This window comes from Larus michahellis, chromosome 2 (genome assembly GCF_964199755.1).
Source record: "Larus michahellis chromosome 2, bLarMic1.1, whole genome shotgun sequence".
Taxonomy (NCBI): domain Eukaryota; kingdom Metazoa; phylum Chordata; class Aves; order Charadriiformes; family Laridae; genus Larus; species Larus michahellis.
This window is the reverse complement of record NC_133897.1, coordinates 67,170,444-67,192,453: the sequence shown is the minus strand read 5'-3', so window position 1 is coordinate 67,192,453 and position 22,010 is coordinate 67,170,444.

The window sequence follows — 22,010 nt, the reverse complement described above, 5'->3', positions numbered from 1 at the left end:
CTTGCAGCTGTTTCACAGCCTTCAGTTTTGTCCAACAGCCTGTCAGCTACGGTACCTCTGTGAGCGGAGTAAAGCCGCCTGCTCTTTTTTGCAGCCTTGGGAGTTTCTTTTCTTCCACATCAAGGGCGGGTGACTTTTTGGCCCCAGCAGGTGACAGAGGTACTTGGGATAATACATCTTCTGAGATCTGACCTCCACGCTGTTCCTGTTAGACAAAAGGACGTCAAGCTAGCAATCCAGCACAGATTTTTTTGCTAGGGGATAGTACAGAAGATCTTCCTCAGGTCTAAAACTGGAAGGGCTTTTGTACACACAGCCAACCAGCAAACTCCAAAGGTACTTTTTGTCGAGGACTGCATTCCAACTGCGCACCCATGGAGTGCTGCACTCAAACTAAACGGAGGCAAGAGAGACAGAAAGTTAGTTTGCCTTGGAGTAGCATTAAGAACCCCAGCAAAGCCTCCACGTGTAGGCAGCAAGTTGAGACTGAGATGAATATTTCTGATTTCCATGACTAAAATTTAATTTTGATCTCAATCCTGACCAGGGATGAAAGTCAAAGAGATGTACTTCCTATCTCACAAAACAAGACACCACTAAAGACACCACAGGCCAGCTTTGCAGGTCAACTAAGCCTGTGCAGTAAAGGCTTTGAGGCTGTACCCAGCACATTAAAGGGGAAGGAGAAAAATAGCGGGAAACCCTTTGTGATAGTGCTACTCAACAAATCATGTTCCCGCTTTCCTTGGGGAAAACGACCTGTACAAATACAGATATTGTTGAGTAAGTACTGAAAGTGAGGAGCGCAAAAATTTCTCATCACCAATAGCTGAATTTTCCTAAAAACCAAAATAATGAATAACACAAGCTTACCCCTGCAACAGCTTGTTTCTCTGCTGCGTCCTGTTCCAGAGACTCTTCTGCTGGTGGGGAGCCCCTGCGAGGAGACGGGCAGAGAAAGAGAGAGAGCAGTGAGCTGTGTACCTGTACTGTCCCACGGAATTCTCAAGAATTCACCTTCGGGATAAGAAATGCTTTTTCAAGGCTCCTGCTGACTGGAGCCTCGGTTGCACACGTGTGACAACATCCTCTCAGCTTCCAGCACGATTCTTTCGGAGCAGCAAGACTGGGATAGAATGAAGCGCTGGGAGCTTTGTAAATTCCTTCCCATCTACCCGTGCAAGACTCCTTTGGTTTCTCTTGATCAGTTTCATTCTTTGGAAAACAGGGAAGCAACCAGCACTTCCTCTGTCAAGTGCTCTGGGATCTACCGGTGATAAATGCTGCATGCTAGGTGTTATAATGCAAGGTATAACGTGAACATCTGCAACTATACCCGCAGCCAAATAGAGTTAGCTTACGGAAACTAAGACCAGCACAGGGAACTACAAATGGGACAGCCACAGGATATTTACTTGCCTTCTGTAGGCTAGTCAAGAGAGTGACTGTCCCCATTTGGAGAGGATTATCAGTAAAACCACGCAGACTCTGAAGAGCAAACAAATACACAGACATTAAAGTTGTCCGTATACATGTGCCTTCTTCAAAAACAAGAATTTGCCTTGTCACCAAAGACCCCCTTTTCCAGGAGGGAGACTTACAACAGACTCTTACAGTATTCTCCCCTTTCAGTCCAGCATGGTAAGAGTAGATATCACAAGCTTTGTCAAATGACTTCCGTTGGTGGTTAAATCCACAAAAAAAGGCAAGAAAACTTTCCTTTTACTTGAACCCATCCTACTCTATCAGTTCCCTTCTTTCCTTCTCTCCCCTCAAGCTTAGGTGAACCACTGACAATTTAAGCACACAACAGTGCCGCACAGCTAAATAGCACGCTAGAATTTCAAGCCGGGAGAAGAATAGGGACGGAAAGAGACACGCACACAGAGCCAAAAGAAACAAGAACCATGATTAAAAGAGACTCTACCTGGTCATAAGATCTCCCTGAGACGGCTCTGGGCAGCAAACGTCTAGCCATTTGATATCTGCACAGAAAAACAGCAGTATTAAAAAAATAAGTCAACTTTCAATTTTACTTTTCAAGTCAAAACAAGTACAGAAGCCAGAGTTTTCTAAGGTAGATGAAACCTAAGAAAAATCAGGCATATTAAATACTTCTGCAACGTGTGATACCTGTCCTTCTCTTTTTTGCTGCAGTCTCGGCAGGATCGTCCGCAGGTGTACAAATGCAGAGGAAAGAACACACAGAACAGTGGTTTGGAACTTCCTTAAGCTTCTGCCAGGCTGACTTCCCTTCACAGGACCCAAACTTCCAAAGTTACTCTTCATAGCCCAAAGGTTTCCCCCTCCGAGCGCCCCTGGCATCATCTCAGGCACACACACGCAACTGCCACCGCTGAGCATCCCCCAGCAACACCCCCCGACCTCTCCCAGGCAACGGACCGCTCACATACAGCTAATTATCCCACTACAGCATACTAGGCCTCTTTTCCTCATTCTGTTAACACTTTCTAACCTTTGACATTTGTTCCCATCACCAAAAACTTGCGGAAGTTAATATGTCATGTTTCCCTCTTTCCTCAAGGAAAGCAGCGTACCAGCGATTCCTAAGCCATCCGAGTTCATCAGTCACTACACCGAGTTGCAAAGAAAAGACTAAGTAGGACAGGAAAGAAAAGGTGGGAAAGCAACTCATGCATACGCCCACTTCAATAACTCACGGCTAAAGCAGTGCCCGTGAACTAGGTCTTGAAATGATTCTCGGCTGCACCCTTTCTTATTAAACGTAACTCCAAATACTAGATCAGTTGATAACAACGATAAAATCCAGTACAACTTTTTACTTTGGGAATGGAGCACAAAGGTTGTTCCCAGTTGGGTTTTTCCTCTGCTTCCCTCCCAAAATGCCATGACAGACGGCAAGGATTCTTGCAAGAATTCTTTGGTCTTTCTTACACAAAATAATTTCTTTTAAACTGTTATGCCCCCGAACCCTGCCGGAATCCCTGCGAGCCCACGCCGAGCCCCGCCGCCCCGCAGGGGGGGCTCTGGGCGGGCAGAGAGGCCGAGCCCAGCCCAGCAGCGTGGCGGGAACCCCAGGGCGAGACACCCCACTGCGCCCCAGCCCCCAGAGCAGCTAACGGCTCAAGCCCCTCAGGCCGAGGCGGTGGGGCCGAGGCTCCCGCTCCGCGCAAGCAGGCCCCAGGGGGGTTCCGCAGCCCCCAGAGCCAGGGCAAGCCGCGGGTGACGGGCATGGACGATGGGGCGATGGGACGGGGTGAGGCCCTCGGGCAGCCCGGAGGCGGCGGGGTGGCTCGCTGACCTGGGCGGCGGCCTCTTGGGCGGCAGCGGCCTCTTGGGCGGCGGCGAGACCCTCGGGCAGCGCGGGGCGGTGGCGAGGAGGGCGCCGAGGGCCCCCAGCAGCCATGGCGACAGAGGCCTCGCGCCCGCCCGCGGCGGAAGGGCGCCCGGCCCGCGCGCCCGGCGCTGCCTACCTATTGGCTGCCAGGGAGCGTCCCCGGCCCCTGCGAAATGGAGGGGAGGGACAGGGAGGTGGCGGGGCGGGCGCATGCGCGACGCCATCTTGGCGCTGCCTGAGGGAGGCGGTAGCGGCCGCCCAGCCCTCCGCCGCCTCCTCCCGGCTTGGGCCGGACCTGTGCAGGCCCGCCCCCGTCCAGGCGAGGAACTTTCCCTCCCAGAAAGCCCCGAGCCGAGGCCTGGAGGGACATGGAGGGGGACGTGGAGGGGGACGGGCCCGTCTCCCTTTAGGGAAAGGCCCCGCACAGGCCGGAGGGGAGGCCGCAGGGGCACAACAGAGGCCGGAGGGACCTCGCGGGGGACCCACAGAGGCTCGTGGGGGCCCTGTGGAGGACCCAGAGGCTGGAGAAGCTGTTCCGCCTCCCGCAGGATGGAGGCGGGCATCACCGCCCGCCGACGCGGGCTCTTGTGCGCCCCCTGCTGCCTCCTGTGCTCCCCGGCGGTGAGGGAATGGCATTGCCGGACTTACCCAGCGCTATCGAGGTAGCGCAGCCACCGCTTTTTGCCCATCCGCTGGGGAGCTGCGGTGCCTGCGCCCGGCTCCGCCATGGCAGCGGTGCAACTAGGGACGCGGATGCTGCGTTCGACCATGGTGACGAACCGTGATGTAGCGGCGGCCAAGGGCCCGCTGCAGGGAGCCCGGCTAAAGCGGCCGCTGTGGGGCTGGCAAGCAGGCTGGCGAGTGCTGGGGCTGGCTCCTGGTGGCCTTGGCTGGCTCTCGGGGGCAATCCCTTGCCCTGCCCCGCTGTTAAAGGTTTTTATTTTTAATACAGTGCTTCCTAATGGTTTATTAGCTGTTGCCTTTGGGGTGGAAATGTGCACGTGTTGCTGCAGCCGCGTCCTGGAGAGACTTTTCTCTCCTGGTGAGGCAGATGAGGCATGAAAACGAATTTTGAAGTCTAAGAGGAGCAAAGGGGGCAGATGAAAGGGCTCAGGGCAGGAATGGCCGTTTGGAGCAGCCCTTGTCACAGGAGGTTCCACTAGCTTTTTATGCCTGCAGGGAGTGTTAAGTGATGGTGGTGTCTGGTTTATTGAAAACGACCTTCCTCATTACTTTAGGAACTTAATTGCCGCTTCACTTATGCTCCAGGGCTCTGGCCAAGGAAGATGCCGGAGCGCTGGACGCAGAAGTGGATGTGGCAGAGGGCTTGCAGGCAGGCTGAATCCTGCAGCTGAGAGCTGGAGGGGGCGCAGGGCGTTTGTTTGAGTTCCTGGGTAAGGAAAGATGCAAGGTTTTTCTGGGTTTAGCTCTGTGAAGCCAAAACTCACCTGCAACGCTCCTGTTTCTGTCCACAGCAGAGAGAAAGCCAGAGCGCTGAACCCACTGGACAATATTCTGGGAAAGGGGGAAGGGTGGTCTTTTGGGAAAGGGTGTCTTCCCTGCCCCCAAGGCAGATGTGGCACACGTGAGACTCGTACAGCTGCCCTGTGGCACAGGGTGATGCTGAGGCTTCTCTCCTGCCTTGGGACCCCCTACCCTGGGCACAGGTTTGGAGCCAGCCCTGGGGCTGCAGGATTCCTCTGCCAGGCATGTTCCCCCAGCCACAGTTTCTTCCACCCTGCAGCATAACCCACCACAGGACAATTCTCAGAAAAAGCAGAGAAATCTTCTCTGGGAATTGTGTTTGTTATTCTAAAGCAGCTCCTCTGTGCTTCCTGGTAACACCACTTCCTTGTCCTCACCAGGACAGGGGTTTTAATGCTGTTAAATGATTTTAAAACACCTGTGTGAATGGCTTTGTGTGTGCTGGAAAAGTACCTGACAGTGATGGCAGGGTCAGTGTGGCTGTGGTGCCCGTCCAAAGGTTTTGTCCCAATCGGATTCCTTTGTGCGTGGTGTTTGGTGTGGAGACTGTTGTGATCTCTAAACATCAAAAACGAAGCACATAAAGAAGTTACAGTTTTGTTAAATTAATGCCACCAGACTGAGAGTCTTTCTTTTTGGAGTGGAGTCTCTTGTTGCACCTTACATTAGATGTTTGGGGTTTTTCTCTCACGTATTTTTTCTGTCTCCTGTATATGGCAAAAAATTCCCATTTTTCTAAAGGCAAATAAACAATAGCTGGATGTGCAAGAGGCTGTACGTCGTAATTCCTGGCATGTCTTTACAGTGCAGTTTTACATCAGTTACATTTCTCAGTGCCTGTGATTTATGCAGCTGATGGTCAGGACTTAATTCCTTACTATGCCTTTGAGCTTCTTGCTCAGTACATTGATGTGTAATGACTCAAAATTAGGATATTTGGTGCATGAAAATCCGGAATCCTGTTACCAGACGTTTACATGTATTACTTGAGTCCCATCTCCAATCTGATAGTGAATGCAGATCATTACAGAATCTGAGCTCATTAATTGTGCGTTACCCAAAGTCTCTGCCTTTAGAGCAGCTTCAGTGTGAAAGCAGCTTCACACACCTGGATGCTGAAGCTGCATATGTCAAATTAGTGCCATAACAAACTGAACAATTAACTTTGGGGCTGGAGGAAGGGTTGGTAATTTTAGCTATACCCCTAATTTTAGGTATGGAAAGCGTAATATACTTAATCTGGCATTTAAAGGTCTTTAACCTCGCAGCTTGTCCCTGCTTCCCACCCCAAAACGGGCACTCCAGGAGGCAGACTCCATCTCGTGGCCAAGCATTGGTCTGGGCAGTCTTACTCGGGGTGTAAAATTGCAGAACGTGAGCTCGTCTTCTGCCTGAGCTGAGAAAGGCACATCTGAATTCCTGCCCGTCTTCTCCCCTGCCCACCAACCCCTCACAGACGTTCCTCCTTCTCCACGGGCTGTCGTGGTGGTGTTTCTCACTCAGCTCGGAAGGGACACCACCATCACCACCACTTTGTGGACTGAGAAGGACTAGGAGTGCCGGGCAGGGGTCCCTCAGCTTCCCGCCACCATTGCCTTGGCAGGGGCTTGCATGGAGGTGGCACATCAGCTCATCGAAGGCCGGCTGCAGTGTCTGGTCCACATCTGATCTGGGCTGGGAGGATGGGTTTGGGGGAGGCGTGCGGAGACCCTGTTCTGTCCTCCCGGTGTCACCAGAGAGGTGGTCAGCACTCCTGGAGATGGGCTCTGCTCCCTCCCCTGCTGTGTGGTGCGAGGCAGGGAAGGGCGAGCGCCTTCAGGGCAGCCACAGGGGGCTTCCTGGGAAAGCCCAGCTTGTTTGGGAATGTCTCAGCGGTCCTCTGTGGGTGGCAAGTTCTTCCTGTAACTGCTCCAACATAACTCCCTCTTCTGCTCTGAGAAACCCACAACAATTTATTGTTGTTTAGACGGTTATTCTCTCACCTGATGACCCCTCCCCACCCACGAAGGGGAACTGGGAAAAAACAAGGAAACCCAAGGACTGAAATACATTGTAGACTTTGTTTTTAATCAGCATAAAGCCTAACTTCAGTCACATGGCTTAAACGCTTGGTTTGAACATGCTAGAAGGTTTTCTTCCTTTCAAGGTATTAAAGATCATTTAAAATTCAGCAGCAGAATTCTATTTGTTCCTAAAGACCAACAGTTCTAAATTTTGTGTCAATTCTGATCAAGAATGCTCACTCATGACACCGGAGTACCAGATTTTTTCCAAAAATCACCTGGTTTATCTTTGTAGCATCTCTTAAACCTGGATATTCACCCTAATGGGCACTCTATGTTAAGCATTCAGAAATTCATTTGCTAAACCAAAATTTAATCGTGCTTAAACCACTGCCAAACCACTTCAAGTTCAACCATTTACAATTGCCTACCATAGGACACTGTGGGGACGGCGGGGGACACAACTGGCAGGATAAAGCAGATTTTCAATTAATACCAAGAGCAAGAGAATCAAGGCCGTATTCTTCTCCGTCAAAATATTTAAGGAGGTGTTCTAAACTGTGGCCACCTCACATATTAACCCTGCAAAGGGCAGTGCAATTATGGAGAACTAATTTAGGTTACAAACAACAAGTTTAACCTAAACGCATGATTACCTTCAAAAGAAAACAATCCACAGACGTGAGTTCTGAGTTCGTGTATTAATTGAGCTGTAAGAAGTCTTCAACTCTTTCTAAAAGAGTTAGACAAAGCCAGATTAAAGAAGGGCTAAAAACCGAAACTAAGGCTGTTCTTCATTTCGGGAAAAATCCTTCTGTTCATAAAATGTAACCCTCTTGGCAGAACCAGGCAAGGCAGAAGGAAGCACGTCGAAATACAGGTGGTCTGACACTGAGAAGGACACGAGAAGTGCACGACTGGAGGGAAGCAGCACGGAGACTCTTGCCCATCAGCATACCCCATACCCCTTTTTAGCTTTTAGAAGGTAATAAGCTTGGAAGAAATCAGTAGAGAAATCATATTAGCATAAGCAAATGACTGAAGTCTCCATCTCTTTGATATATTTTTACAATGGTCTTTGCTATATTATGTTAAGATGGATGTGGAAGCGGGACACCTGTGATCTGAGAAGAAATAGATGTGTACCTGAAACAGAAAATGAAACAGCTGGCTTAGATTCATTCAGCTCTTTTGGACTTTACAACATTTTCCAGTTTTTAAACATCCACAGTTTTGTTTCCAGATCACCAGTCTTTGAAACCTCTCTCTTCAATCTACCACGTTTTACAGGATTATGCCACTTCTTCATTACTTGCAGCCTCGAAGGAGTTCCTGGCACCTCACCTGCTCCGGGTATCACTAAGACTGGTCACAACCCCTAAAATTTCAAAGCTCTTACTCCCCCACACACCAAGCCCCAGGAAATGCTCCCTACCTAAAATTTCAAACACCAGGAGCCTGCATCACTCCAAAATCAGTTTCTGCCCCATTATTCTGACACATACTGAGGGCTCGTACAAGCCGCTCCCACAACTCACTGAAACTGCAGAGTTTCTGCTACCTCATTTGGTTGTTCGTCATCCATTTTCTTCTCCTCATTTTTCCTCTTTTGCCAAACTAGGCTCCTGTAGGAATGTATCTGAGAGAAAATGGTCATGTGAGCCAGCCTCCCTACTAGGAGAGATTAGATTAAGAGCAAAACAGGTGGTAGAAGATGGAATTAGTACATGGGAAAAAGGGGAACTGAGAAGGTAGAAAACATGTTGTGCTAATAACTAAGCAATTTACTATGTGAATTCTTGTAACCAATCTGATGTGTAAACGAACTGCATGCACAGCACGTGGACAGTGTAACTAGCTAATCAGAAATAAGCGAGTCGCGTGTATGGCTACAACACAGGGTATAAAAGATGATGATCTGTGCTTAATAAACGGCTTCTGTTGATTCACATTGCATCGTCTGGAGTCCTGTTATTTCTCCTCATCCGGTGGTCTCCGGTGGTCTTGCCCTGGAGACCACTGGAGTCCGCTGGAAACCACCAGAGTCCATCGGACACCACCGGAGACCGCCAGACACCGCTGGAGACCCCCAGACACTGTTGGATACGACCAGAGATCTCCAGACACTGTTGGAGACCACTGGAGACCCTCACAGACCACTGCAGACCACCACAGCCTCTCGGACTCCCCTGCAGCGCCACCCAGGTTATTGGGGCCTGGACTTGGCAGCGTTTCACCCTGAGGATGAGAAAGCCAGTGGGGGGTGGCTGTCCTCAGCTAGCCCTCGCCTCAGCTAACCAAGGGGTGGCTGAAGAAGAAGCCAGACCCACCCTGGCTGTGCCCACACAATAGCAACAGGGCACCAAAGATGCCCCAGCCCTGGAAACATTCAAGATGCACACACAGCTCTGCCTTTGTGCAAGCACAAGAGTTCCACTCTGACACAAGGAAGTTTGGGCAAGGCTGGCCAAGAAACCACTCAAAAACCAACGAAAACCAAACAAAACCAACCAAAGCCAGTTAAAAAGCCAAGAACAAACCCAAGAAAAAGCAGGAGCCCTTGCCATCGCACAACTTCCTCCAAAGCATCCCCGCCAAGCTCCTCGTCAGCCACCTCTACCAGGACGGGATGCCAGCATCTACCCATGCAGAAGAGGTGGCACCACTTCCCGAGGGCTGGTGGCGGGGGGATTGGAAAGACGGGCCCATGCAACCCTGCACTATCAACAAAAGAAGGGTTTATTGGTGGGAGATGTTGCAGGCGATCCTGCAGGATGGCCACAGAGTTTTTCTTCTCCCACCTAAGTTTGGTGCACAGGCTTGGCTGCCCATAGGGAGCTGGCCCGGTGGCTCCTGCGAGGCTGTTGGTGACATCTCATGGAAGGAGCCAGGGTGTGCTGCTGTCGTGCCACATCATCCCTGTGCAGCTGCATCCACTTCCATGGCTTCCTCCATGTCTCCAGGTTAGTCCACCTCCATGGGTTCTTCTTGATCTTGAGGTCGAGCCACTGCCACGGGCACCACGCTGCTCCCTGCTGTATTGGCAGACGTTAGCCACACGCCACGCCTTGGTGGATTGACACGCGTGGCCTGCGCATTGTTCTTCAATGCTGCCAGGTGATGCCCATGCCTGGGTCTCACACCATTCCCTGGTGGGCAGACGCGCTCAGGCTGCACCCCGTTACCTGCTGGGCCTAAAGCCAGGCACTGCATGCCGTGGATGGCAGAAGCCAGGAGGATGGGGCTCATGCCATGAGGCCTGATCTTGTTCCTCCTCCTCCTCCTGCGCTGATTGCGCTTCCTGCTCCTGGCAGGTGCCTTCCTCCTCCACACTTGCAGGGCGCAGCTCTGGGGCGTCCCACGCCAAGGTGGGCAGCCAGCCGCCTTGCTCCTCTTCCTTCCAGCCATGCTTGGCATGGGAGGGCCAGGAAGCTCAGCAAACTGGGGGCCAGCTGCATAGGCCCCTGCTTTTATAGGTGCCCAGCAACAGGCAGTGAGGTGGCTGCTGACATCAGGAGCCCACTGTGATGTCGATTGTGACTCATTCCTATGGCCAAATACGGCAGGTTTGGGCATGGGGGGCCTGTGGCCTGAAACATGCCCAAATGTTGGCAGAAGGATGAGGGTCCATGGCGCTGAGGGCCCCTTCCCTGGGGCTTGCTCTGCTCTCCCATCATGCTTGCCCAGGAGAAAGGCTGTCCCTTGGAGACAGGGACCACCCTCCAGCTCCCCTCATCACCCCTGGCCTCCAGCCACCTCCTCGTCCGACACATTCACAGAAGGAGAAAGCTTGGAAGGCACCTCTGGAGATCAGCTAGTCCAACCCCCCTGCCAAAGCACGTTCAACTAGAGCAGCTTGCACAGGAACACGTCCAGGCGGGTTTTCAGTGTCTCCAGACAAGGAGACTCCACCACCTCCCTCAGCAGCCTCTTCCAGTGCTCTGCCACCCTCAAAGTAAAGAAGTTCATCCTCATCTTTACATGGAACTTCCTGTGCTCAAGTGTCTGCCCGTGACCCCTTGTCCTCTCACTGGGCACCACTCAAAAGAGCCAGGCCCCATCCTCCTGACCACCCACACCCTTCAAGTATTTAGAAGCATTGAAAAGATCCCCCCTCAGTCATCTTTTTTCCAGACTAAAAAGACACAAATCCCTCAGCCTTTCTTCCTAAGAGACACGGTCCAGCCTCCTCATCAACTTTGTAGCCCTTTGCTGTTCCCTCTCCAGCGGTTCCCTGTCCTTCTTCAACCGGCGAGCCCAGAACTGGACACACCACTCCAGAGGCGGCCTCACCAGGGCAGAGTAGAGGGGGAGCATGACCTCCCGCCATCTGCTTGCCACGCTCTTCTGGATGCACCCCAGCATGCCATTGGCCTTCTTGGACACAAGGGCACATTGCTGCCTCACGGTCATCCTCTTGTCCACCAGGACTCCCACGTCTCTTTCCACACAGCTGCTCTCCAGCAGCTCAGCCCCTAACCTCTACTCGTACGTGGGCTTATCCCTCCCCAGGGACAGCACCCTACACTTGCCCTTCTTCAATTTCAGAACGTTTCTCTCCGCCCAGCTCTCCAGCCTGTCCAGGGCTCGCTGGATGGCGCCACAGCCTTCTGCTCTGTCACACACCCATCCCACTTTTGGATCATCAGCAAACTTGCTGAGGCTGCACTCTAGCCCTTCCTCCAGGTCATTGAGGAAGAGATTGAACAGGACTGTGCCCACTACTGACCCCTGGGGAACACCACTTCTCACTGACCTCCAACTAGGCTCTGTGCCCCTAAACGCGACCCTCCGAGCTCTAGCTTTCAACCAGTTTTCAAGCCACTCCACTGTCTGTTCATCTAACCCACACTTCCTAAGTTTCCTTCGGAGGATGCCGTGGGAGAACGTGGCAAAAGGACCCCCTATTACAACTCTTGATTCCATCAAAGCGATCCTAAGACTCTTCACACATTTGTTTTACAATTGACAGAACCCTCTTGGCTTTGGCCATGTTATCACCTCGTACCATTCACTTCTGAGGATTTGCACATGCCAAGCCCCCTGCAAGCGCTGTTAATGTGTAAGATTTGTCTGAGGTGACACGATTTTGTTGCAACTTTCCTCTGTAACTCTTTTCCAAAGTCTTTTTTTGCCAGAAGAAAAGGGAAAGGGAAGAAGAAATAGAAGGGGAAGAGGGAGGGGAAGAGGGGAAGGGAAGTCCTGTGGACTAATAAAATGTGGTACACTGCCAGCAAATAAGGGCAAATAAAAAAGTCTGAAAATCCCAGAGATCCCATTCCCGAGTACATTTCAAGGGAAATGCCCATTAGCAACAGCATCCAGGCCCGGTAATAATCACAGCTTTGGGAGTCGGGGGGGAAATCAATATCAACTAGAGTGGGCTTAGTATTCTGCTCTATACATCACGCACAGCAGCATGTAAAACATCCTCTCCCGTGGAACGCCAGCTTTAATGGGGGAGGAAAACATCACTTTTAATTTGGCAGCATCACTGACATTCGCATGAAGAACTTGCAGAGTGTCCTTTTTCTCCGTGCCTTTTCATTCTTTGCTCACTTCCTACAGGGAAGGGACCTGCAATCTGAATCTCATCCTTTGGGAGCTGCTCATGAACCTGGTGTGCAATCCTGCATGGTAAAAACATTGCCAGGCTTTTGGCCACGCAAAAACTAGCACTGCACTCTTGTCAGAGATTGCTTACTTAGCTTACAGCAGCCCGCCCCTGCAACATCAAAGGTCTCGCGGCAAGAGCCAGACTCCAGAGATGCCCCAGAAATCACCATCTCCACCCCTGGACCCAAGCAGATACAGGGCAAGTACCAACAGCAGGAATTCCTGATGACCATCACTCTGGCCATCCACCACCAGCCACCCCACCAAAAGGGCCAGCTGGCCACCTCACCCATAGGCGTACAAACCAGGCAGACTCCTTTCACGTGCATTTTCAGGCAGAGCAGACAGAGACCACACAGCTCTCAAGCTAAAACACCGCTCTGCAATCAAGAAAGAGCGCAAAAAGCTCCCAGAACTTGGGAGTTTCACTTCACAGCCTGGAAAACCAGACAGATAATGGTGCTGAGAGGGAGAGAGATTAGGACAGGGAGTTCCAAAGGGAGCACGGGGCAGCTTAACCTGCACAGGGACTGCCACTTCCCATCACGCAAAGACCTTTGAAAAGCAGCATTTCCCTGGCACTTTCACCTTAAAAACGCTACATGCACATGAACACGTGCCTCCAGGAAGAGATTTCAGCCAAACATACATTTCCACCTCCCAGGTTTTCCCAGCAAGTTTAATGTTTCCACCATGTGAAGGACTGCAAAACAAGTTTTCCACAGAGCAGAGCAATCAAGAAACAAGAACTTCCTCCCACACCAATCACAAGCTTGTCGCCATCCTTAGTTGGTGAAACCGTGACCCAAGCACACTCGGACAAAGCAGAAAAAACTGTCCTCATTTCACAAGGGCAAGGAAGTAGAATCGCTCTCACCTCAAAGGTACTCAAGGGCAATTTGTATCCATGGATTTTTACACATACATATCTGTAACACATGGTTACACAGACATTAGCCATCTTTTTTCTCTTGGATTTCAACGAAAAAGTAAAATGGGATGAAAGCTGGCTTGCTTTCTAACCTCTAGAGGGATGGACGGAATGGAGCCCAGGGAGACAGGCAGTTGGGGCAGAGCAGCCTGCGCAGGGAATCCTCCCAGTTTCACTTGGGCACAGCAAGGCTCTTGGAAAAACACACAGACACCTGCCCCTTTGGCAAGCCTCACTTTGCCCTAAGACACTGCACACAAACAACAAACTGCACTCTTCAAACAGCTACAACAACCAGTCCCAAAACTCCTCGTCCCTCCTCACATAAAATCATAGAATCATTTAGCTTGGAAAAGACCCTGGGGATCATCGAGTCCAACCATCAACTCCACTCTACAAAGTTCTCCCTTACACCACATCTAAACGAGTCTGAAACACATTCAGGGATGGTGACTCCACCACCTCCCTGGGCACCCTATTCCAGTGTCTGACCACTGTTTCTCTGAAGAATTTTTTCCTAATGTCCAGCCTAAACCTACCCTGCTGCAGCTTGAACCCATTCCCTGCATTCCTTCCCTGCCCCACCAGTTTGACTTTTTCTCTTGGAGAGGCAACAAGAACCCTTACAGATGCTTTGACGCAAACGCAGAAATGGCAACAGCTGACAGAAAAGTGCAAAACACGTGCTAAGGCAACCAAGAAAGCTTGGAAACAAAGCCAAGGCTCCCAAGGGTTATGTTCTGGGCTCGTCACAAGCAAGCGCAGCTGGCAACTTGAAAACCTGCCATCCTCATGCCCATGGTTGCCTGATGGAAGGCTCCAAAACCAAAGTGCGCCGGCAACTCGTACTGAAACCCAGCAAAAGGATTGAGAGCGGCTGCCTAGCAAAGGCGAGTTTCTGGGGCGGAAGGAAATACAGGAGGCAGAATGCAACACAAACCCCAACAAGAGCTGCAGGGCATCTCCACAGTTGAAAGGCATCTCTTGAGAGAAGGCAGCTGTCAACAGCTGTCTGTTCCCTCTCCTTCCTGCCAAGAGGAGGAAAGGAAAGAGAGGAAGGAAGGAAGGAGGAGGGAGACAGGGAAGGGAAGAAGAGGAAGGAAATCAGGCTCACCCATTGCAAAGCTCTAGCCATCCATGCTGAAGGGAGCAATGTAAGAGACGGACTGCAAATTCCCCGACGAGGGGCAGAAGGCCCTCCAAGCCTTTAATGGAAGGCCTCAAACACCCACAAGGAAAGAAATAATGCAGGCCTGGCCTTCAAAGAACTCAGAAGGCTAACGCTTCTGGCCCCTGAAAGCGTGGCAGACCTGTCTTGTGAAGACAGGATAGTTCTGCCACTTGTGTAGTGAGCTTGCTAGTTCTCAAGGCCATTGTGTCCGAGAAGTGACCTTTGCTTCATTAGCCACCAAATGCATAGGAAAGCGCACACCCCCGCATATCCTAATGAAGATTAGAGAGATCATGCTCAACACGTAGGACTATGGCACTCCTCCCTCCACCCAAATCATGCTACACATCACCTGGGAGAAGGGAGAAACCTGACACAAGGCTGTCCTTGGCAAGGGGGGTGGACCATGCTAATGCAGCAGACATCAAAGGGGAAAATAAGTGCCCCTAGCGGGGAACAAAGGAGAAACAAAAGAAGAAGATACTGCCCGACAAGATTCTTCCCAAGAAAGAACACCATACCTGGGAAGATTTTTCCAAGAAAGAAGAAGATTATGCCTGGGAAGATTCCCTGAAAAAGACGCTGCAACCAGCACCAGCCATCTCTTCATCTCTGGCTTTTGCTCTGGCTTTGCAAGTGGTTTTGGAGCTGAAAAATCTCTGGCATTTCAGGCTCATCATGATTTGACTCATTGGGAAGCAAGCAGAAGGGGAAGGAGGGAAGGGGAAGGAGGGAAGGGGAAGGAGGGAAGGGGAAGGAGGGAAGGGGAAGGAGAAGGAGGGAAGGGGAAGGAGGGAAGGGAGGGCCAGGGAAAACCTGTTGTAGTTGCTTTGTCAGCACGAGTAGCAAGAAAGACATGCAGAGCAACAAACACAGCAAGCCTCTTGCTTTGTTCATCAACAAAATCAATCCTTAGGCACAGTCAGAAATGTTTAGCATCTATAGATCATGGGCCTGGGCTCAAAAGGAACGTTTCTCCTCCACACGGACACAAATTGAGGAAATAACTCTAGTGGTAATGTGGGGACTTAAAAAGTGAAAAAAAATGCTCTCCTCTCTTCTTAGGCACTTTGGAGGCTGCATGCAGACTCCTGTGTCCCCTTCTGGTGAGGAGCTGCGGCACAGGGCACACAAGGGCAGGCTGAGGGAACTGCCGCTGTGCAGCTGGCAGGAGAGAAGCCTCAGGTATGGCTCTCACTGCTCATCTGCCACAACACTGACATTGCTTTCTGTGAAAAATAGTGACGGTATTGTTGGCTTTTGCCACAATAACAAGGCTATAAATATTTGACTTATAAGGATAACTAACCTTTAGTGAATTAGGAAACATGAGAAACCTCAAAGATAACAACTAACAGCAGCTATGAAGAAAAACATCTGAGAGAAACAAAAGAGAACTTCTCCAAAAGACCCCACAAATGATTAACAGAAGGAAACAGATGCATAGGAGAAGGGAGTTGATGATAATTGATCCTACCAGAAGGAAACACATGCATGGGAAAGGGGAGCTGATCCTACCAGAAGGAATCAGATGCCTGGGAAAACGGAACTGAAGATCATCGATCCTCAGAAACAATTCAGAAGGAAACACACAAATAGAAGAGAAAAAGGACTTATAACAATCAATCATTATCAACAATTACTCTGTCTAAAATAGCGAATATGTATGCAGTATTGAATGTATATAAGACATGGTTGAAGTGTCAGCTGGTGTGCCACTGACTTGAGTCATGCACCCAGCGCTGTGCTTTTGCTTTATTGACTTTGTCCCTATAATAAAATAAGTGCCATTTCTGTTTAAGGGGTCTGGCTATAAGGCAGTTCTGAACACACACAGGCAGGAGGGCTGCTGCACTTGGGCAGCTCTTTCCATCCAGTCACTTGTCAGAGCAGAACCGCCCCAAGGGAAAACTGCCCTGCTTCAGCGATTTGCAGAGAAAAAGGGGATCCATTTGCTCACCATTAGAATGTCATTCCCAGTACTCAACATTGCAGGACTCCTACTAACTACAGCCTTCAGTGCATTTTCATTAACTAATGGCCCAAAACAGGGCAGCAGGGATCAGTTGAGCTTCTCACAGGAGGTCTGGAGTATGCATCTGCATGAGTTGCAAATTTGACCTAACTCCTCTTTACTTCAGACACCATCAGGAGCAACTGACACAATTTCCATCAGAATTGGGCAGTCTGGATCAGGTCTTGAGACATACAGGGCCTGACTCCTTCCAAATATGTCATTAGGAAATGCTCCAACTCAGAACTTCAATCACAATCGGGCAGTGGGAAGGGCTCTGGAAGAGCCCATAAAGATCTTTTCAGGACCTGTCCAACTAAGGCTCTGAAAGCCTTGACTTAAGGGACTTAACTTTCCAAACTATTAGCACCTACTGCAAAGTTTTGAATTCCCTGAGAACAGATGAATCCTCAGGGCTTGCACAACTTGCTTAGAAAGCCAAAGTTTATCTTCTCATTTCCAAGGCAATTCATCAGTCTTTTTTCCCAACTTCTTATGCAACCAATCAAAGCAGCTCTTCTGGTAAAGCCTGTTCTCAAATACTCTTTTAGACTCAGGAAAAAGCAGATTGACTGCCTACCACCTCATTTCTGAGAAATACTTGGTGGCAGTATAGCCATACTCCAAGCAGCTCCTAACTTTATTCTGGTCTAGGGCTCCTAAAACTCAGGAACCTATTCAGAAAGTGAACTGATGGCAATTTGACACACTCTCAGCAAAACTAAGCCATCAGACTAAGTTTCAATGAAATCCAGCCCAAAGTGTAATTCCTGTGTTTAACAGTTAAAATCATTGATTTTCATGGCAATATACACGACTAGAAATTGCAAACAAGCTCATTGGATGCAATTGGACATTCCCTACAATACAAGCAAACAAGCCTTTCCCTCTAACAACTCTATTTAAGATATAATGCATGCTTGATCCCCGGGGAGAGAACACAAATTTCTGCTTCCTACTGGAGTTAGTCTTTCTTATAAGGTCATTCAATTGCTACATATTACTCGGGACCTAAAGCAGTAATTCACCGACTTCTCTTCAAAGAACAGGCCTTGGAGAAAAAGGCCATTTTAGATGATGCGGGCACGTATGCTTAACCACAGAGCCAGACACCCTGCAAAGGGGGCAGACGCCAGCGAGGTTACGTAGTGGTACAGACTCCAAGTGATGGGAACACAGGGGCTGCTGCCCTTCCCACTCTGTCCCTCTCCACAAGGAAATGTCTCCATGTGAAAAATAGTGAAGGTATTGTTGGCTTTCACCATAATAACAAGGCTATAAATCTTTGACTTATAAGGATAACTAACCTTTAGAAAATTAGGAAACATGAGAACTCTGAGAGAGTGCTCAGAGAGTCCCACAGGGCAAACATTACTGAGAGTTCCATTTGTTACACACGCCTGGCCAGACATTCGAAGAAAATTAAGAGAAACTAGAGGACTGGCAGGATCGGGGCCTGAACGAATTATTGAGCGAAGCTCAGAAAGTATATGTACAAAGAGATGAGGAGAAGGCTAAAGCAAAAGCTAAAATCATAGTAGCCACCATGAGGGAAGGAAATATTCAGAAAAATCCCAGGGTGATGGGGGGGATGGGACGGAATCCTGAGAGGCGGGAGGAGACTTTTAGAGGGAATCAGATCCCTCCCAGAAGGGGACCATCGGGAACTGAGAAAAGGAATGAAGGAAGTGGATGTTTCTATTGTGGGAAACTTGGGCATTTTAAGAAGGAATGTCCTCAAAGGGATAAAGATCAGAAAATGTTTAGAGAAATTGAGGATTAGGGGTGTCAGGGGCTCGACCTCCTGGAGGATAGCTATCACCTTGAGCCCTTGATAAACCTAAGAGTGGGCCCCAGGAGGAAGTATTAGAATGTCTAGTAGATACAGGAGCTGAGCGAACTTGCGTTTGTAACATACTTAAAGGATGCGTTATAAGTAAAGAAGTAATTAATGTAATGGGAGCAAAGGGGGAAAGTTTTAAAGCTCCGGTGATCAAGCATGTGGTTTTTGAAGGTAATGACAAAATAGGTGTAGGGAATATCTTGTTAGTGCCTGGAGCTGGGTGCAATCTGTTGGGAAGAGACTTGCAGATCCAGCTGGGGGTTGGAGTAATCCCCGAAGAGGGCAAAATGATTGCAAAAATATTAAGTCAGGAGGACGAATCCAAAATTAATCAGCAAGTTTGGGCTGCAGTGGACATATAGGTTGGTGCAAGACTTACGGAGATGAATAAGAGAACTTTGACTTGGTACCCTGTTGTACAAAACCCTTATATCCTTCTGAGCAAAGTTCCCCCGGAACACAGCTGGTTTAGTGCAGTGGATTTAAAAGATGCATTTTGGGCATGTCCCCTGGCTGAGGAAAGTTGAGATATCTTTGCTTTTGAACGGGAGGACCCAAACACCGGACGTAAACAGCAGCTTAGACGGACAAAGCTACCTCAAGGGTTTATGGAGTCTCCCAACCTGTTTGGACAGGCTCTGGAGGAGCTGTTACAATCTTTTCACACCCCTCCGAAAACTCAAATCACTCACTTATGAAGGAGGGGAGGCTAGTATTAAACAATATGTAATGCAGATTGCAAAGAACTTGGAACAACTAAGAAATAAAGGGTTGCTCCCACAAACTACCCTGTTGGATTTTAAGATCCATATCATTAAAATTGGAGAACGGGTTTTAGTAAAAACATGGAGAGAGCAATCTTTAACTCCCCAGTAGGAGGGTCCCTTTCAGGTGCTGTTGACTATGGACGGAAGCTGCAGTACGGATGAAGGAAAAAGGGTGGACTCACGCCAGCAGAACAAAAGGACTAGTAGAAGAACCTAGAGATTGGACTCTGACTTCAACTCCCGGGGACACCAGACTCCCCTTAAAACGCCAACCAACGCGGTGATGTATGGGAGAGGAACTGAATAACAACTTAGAAATCACAGAAACTTGGGAAGTGAAACCAGAACTTTATCGTTGGTTTCAGGTACGGCTGGGGCAAACCTTAAGGAAAATTAAATATCCTCCTTGAGGAAGAGCACTCCCGTTACAGACAGGAGGGTCAGGGTTGTATAAAACTGAAAACTCTCTGTTTGCACTTGCATGCAATTTATATAAAGAAGATAGTCGGCTATATCCTAACCTTGAGGAAGAACTACAGCCCCCTCCAGTATCCCGTAGTATACCTTGTCTGATACATCCCTGTGCTAGACATCATAGTTGGGTGAAGTGTGAATGTTTAGGTTGTAAGCAAAATTGGTATTACTGTTATAGTTGAATTTAAAATAAATCAAGTCCGAAATAGATTCAATAAATATTTATTGAGGTAGGAAGGCAAAAGCAGCGCTGGGCGGCCGGGGAGTCGCAGCTCCACCAAAGGCTCGCAAATTCAAGCAAGCTGAGCAGCTCTTTTTATCTTCACGGAGGTCGGGTTTCGACATCTTCCGTATGCCCCTCTGTAGCTTCTTGCTTGAGGTAGTTTAGATAAAATGTTGGTCACAGAATCAGCTCAAAACAATACATTCTGATAACATTGTGGTTAAGCTTTTTGTCAAACAGGAGTTCCCATGTTGGTGTAGCAAGATAACGTTGTGGACTTGTCTCTTCTGGTAAAACAGGGAGTTCTCAAGACTGCCACAATGGGTTCGTTCCTCTTGCTTAACTTGTTCGATCAGCAAATCACCTTTAGTTACTTATTACAATCCCCCCCTTCTTTTATTTATAAGTGATTTGCTGATCAAACCTAGACAATACCTCACAAGCTGCTTCTAATTCAGGATTTTCATTCGGTATAAGTTTCATTTCCAGTCCTGATTGCTTCATCACCATTAGCTGCACTTTTTCTAACCTGCTTTCAACAAAGGTTACAAATTTGTTAATGACACAGGGTCCAAGAGTCAGAGCCAATAGCAACATCATGAGGGGTCCCGCCAAAGTAGAAATTAAGGTACTCAGCCATGGTGACTGATTAAACCAAGATTCATACCAGGAGGACTGAGCCTCTCGCTCTCGTTTTCTTTTCTCTAATCCCTCTCTCAGTTTAGCTAACGAATCTCTTACTACCCCTGTATGGTCAGCATAAAAGCAACATTCTTCACCTAGGGCAGCACATAATCCTCCGTTTTGCAAGAACAAAAGGTCCAATCCTCTTCGATTCTGTAAAACTACTTCCGACAATGAGGTCAATGATTTCTCTAAATAGGAAATAGATTTTTCTATTCGGGCCAAATCTTCGTCTACTGCAGCTCTTAGAGATGTTAGACTCTGCTGTTGTTGCACCAAGGAGGTTATGCCAGTGGCGGTCCCAGCGACCCCTAAACCAAGTAGAGTAGCTATAGTAATTGTAGATATTGGCTCTCGTTTGTTGATTTTATGTCCTAAATTGCTCCAGTGTAAATACATAGTTTCTTCCCCATGTAAGAGGATTCTAGGTACCACAGTAACCTGTACACAAAATTCTGAGATACTTTTCTTGAGAACAGCAGTGGACAAACACGGTGTTAATCCGGTTATGGAGCAGACCCACCATGCCCCAGGACTGGGCAGAACCCATTTAGTATTAGATGTAAAGTTTTGAGTCTGGTTGGTACATAGAGTTCTTCTCTCGTTCGTTACCTTCCCTATACACCAACCACTCCCTCTGACCTGTTGGAGAGTAATCCCCGCCTTCCGTTCCTTCCAATTACATCTGGAGGGATTGTCCTCGGTAGAGGTATTAAAAGGAGATGACACAGCTATCCCCTCATAAAAAGGGGGCTTTATGTCATAACATAACCAACAGGAAATGGTAAAATTTGGATTTGTTGTATTTAAAGCTTGATAGGCTGCCTGCATTACAGCCCATAAGGGTTCATTGTCTTTGGGTATTTTCTCCACTTTATTTGTAGAGGTTAGGTATGTCCCTGGGGTGACTGAGGCTGTGGAGTTTCCTACCTTTGGCTTCTTCTTTTTCCCTTTTTGCTTTGTGATGACTCGATTGGGCCCTACTGCTTGTGGCATTTTAACTTCCCGTTTTTGAATGAATATTAGTCCTCCTCTATCAGTTCCAGATTCCCAATATCGCATTCCCCAGGTTCGTCCCAATAACCATCCGTGGTCATTAGGCTGCAGGATTTCTAGTATAACATGCTTACAGTTGCCAAGGTGGGGGCCCTCTATGTGTCCATCCCAGCTAGGAGCTGGCGGGTTGCATCCTCTGGGTCCCCATGTTATAGTTAAAAATCTATCTTTAATGGCTACGTCCCAGTTTGAAGCTATGGTTTCACATCCCCAATATGCACAGTAATAGTGATTAGGGAAATTGCAATAGCTTTTCCCTGGATTCGAACTGGGGCAGAGATAAAAAGGTTTTATTGCTCTTTCTCGTCGGCCAGGTGGGTCTAGTTCATAAAAGACTAAATCTTCCAATTTAACTTGGAATTCTGGGGGTCCGGCTGTCACATTATACCGAACTTCCATTGAATCTTCCCATCGACCCAAGGTC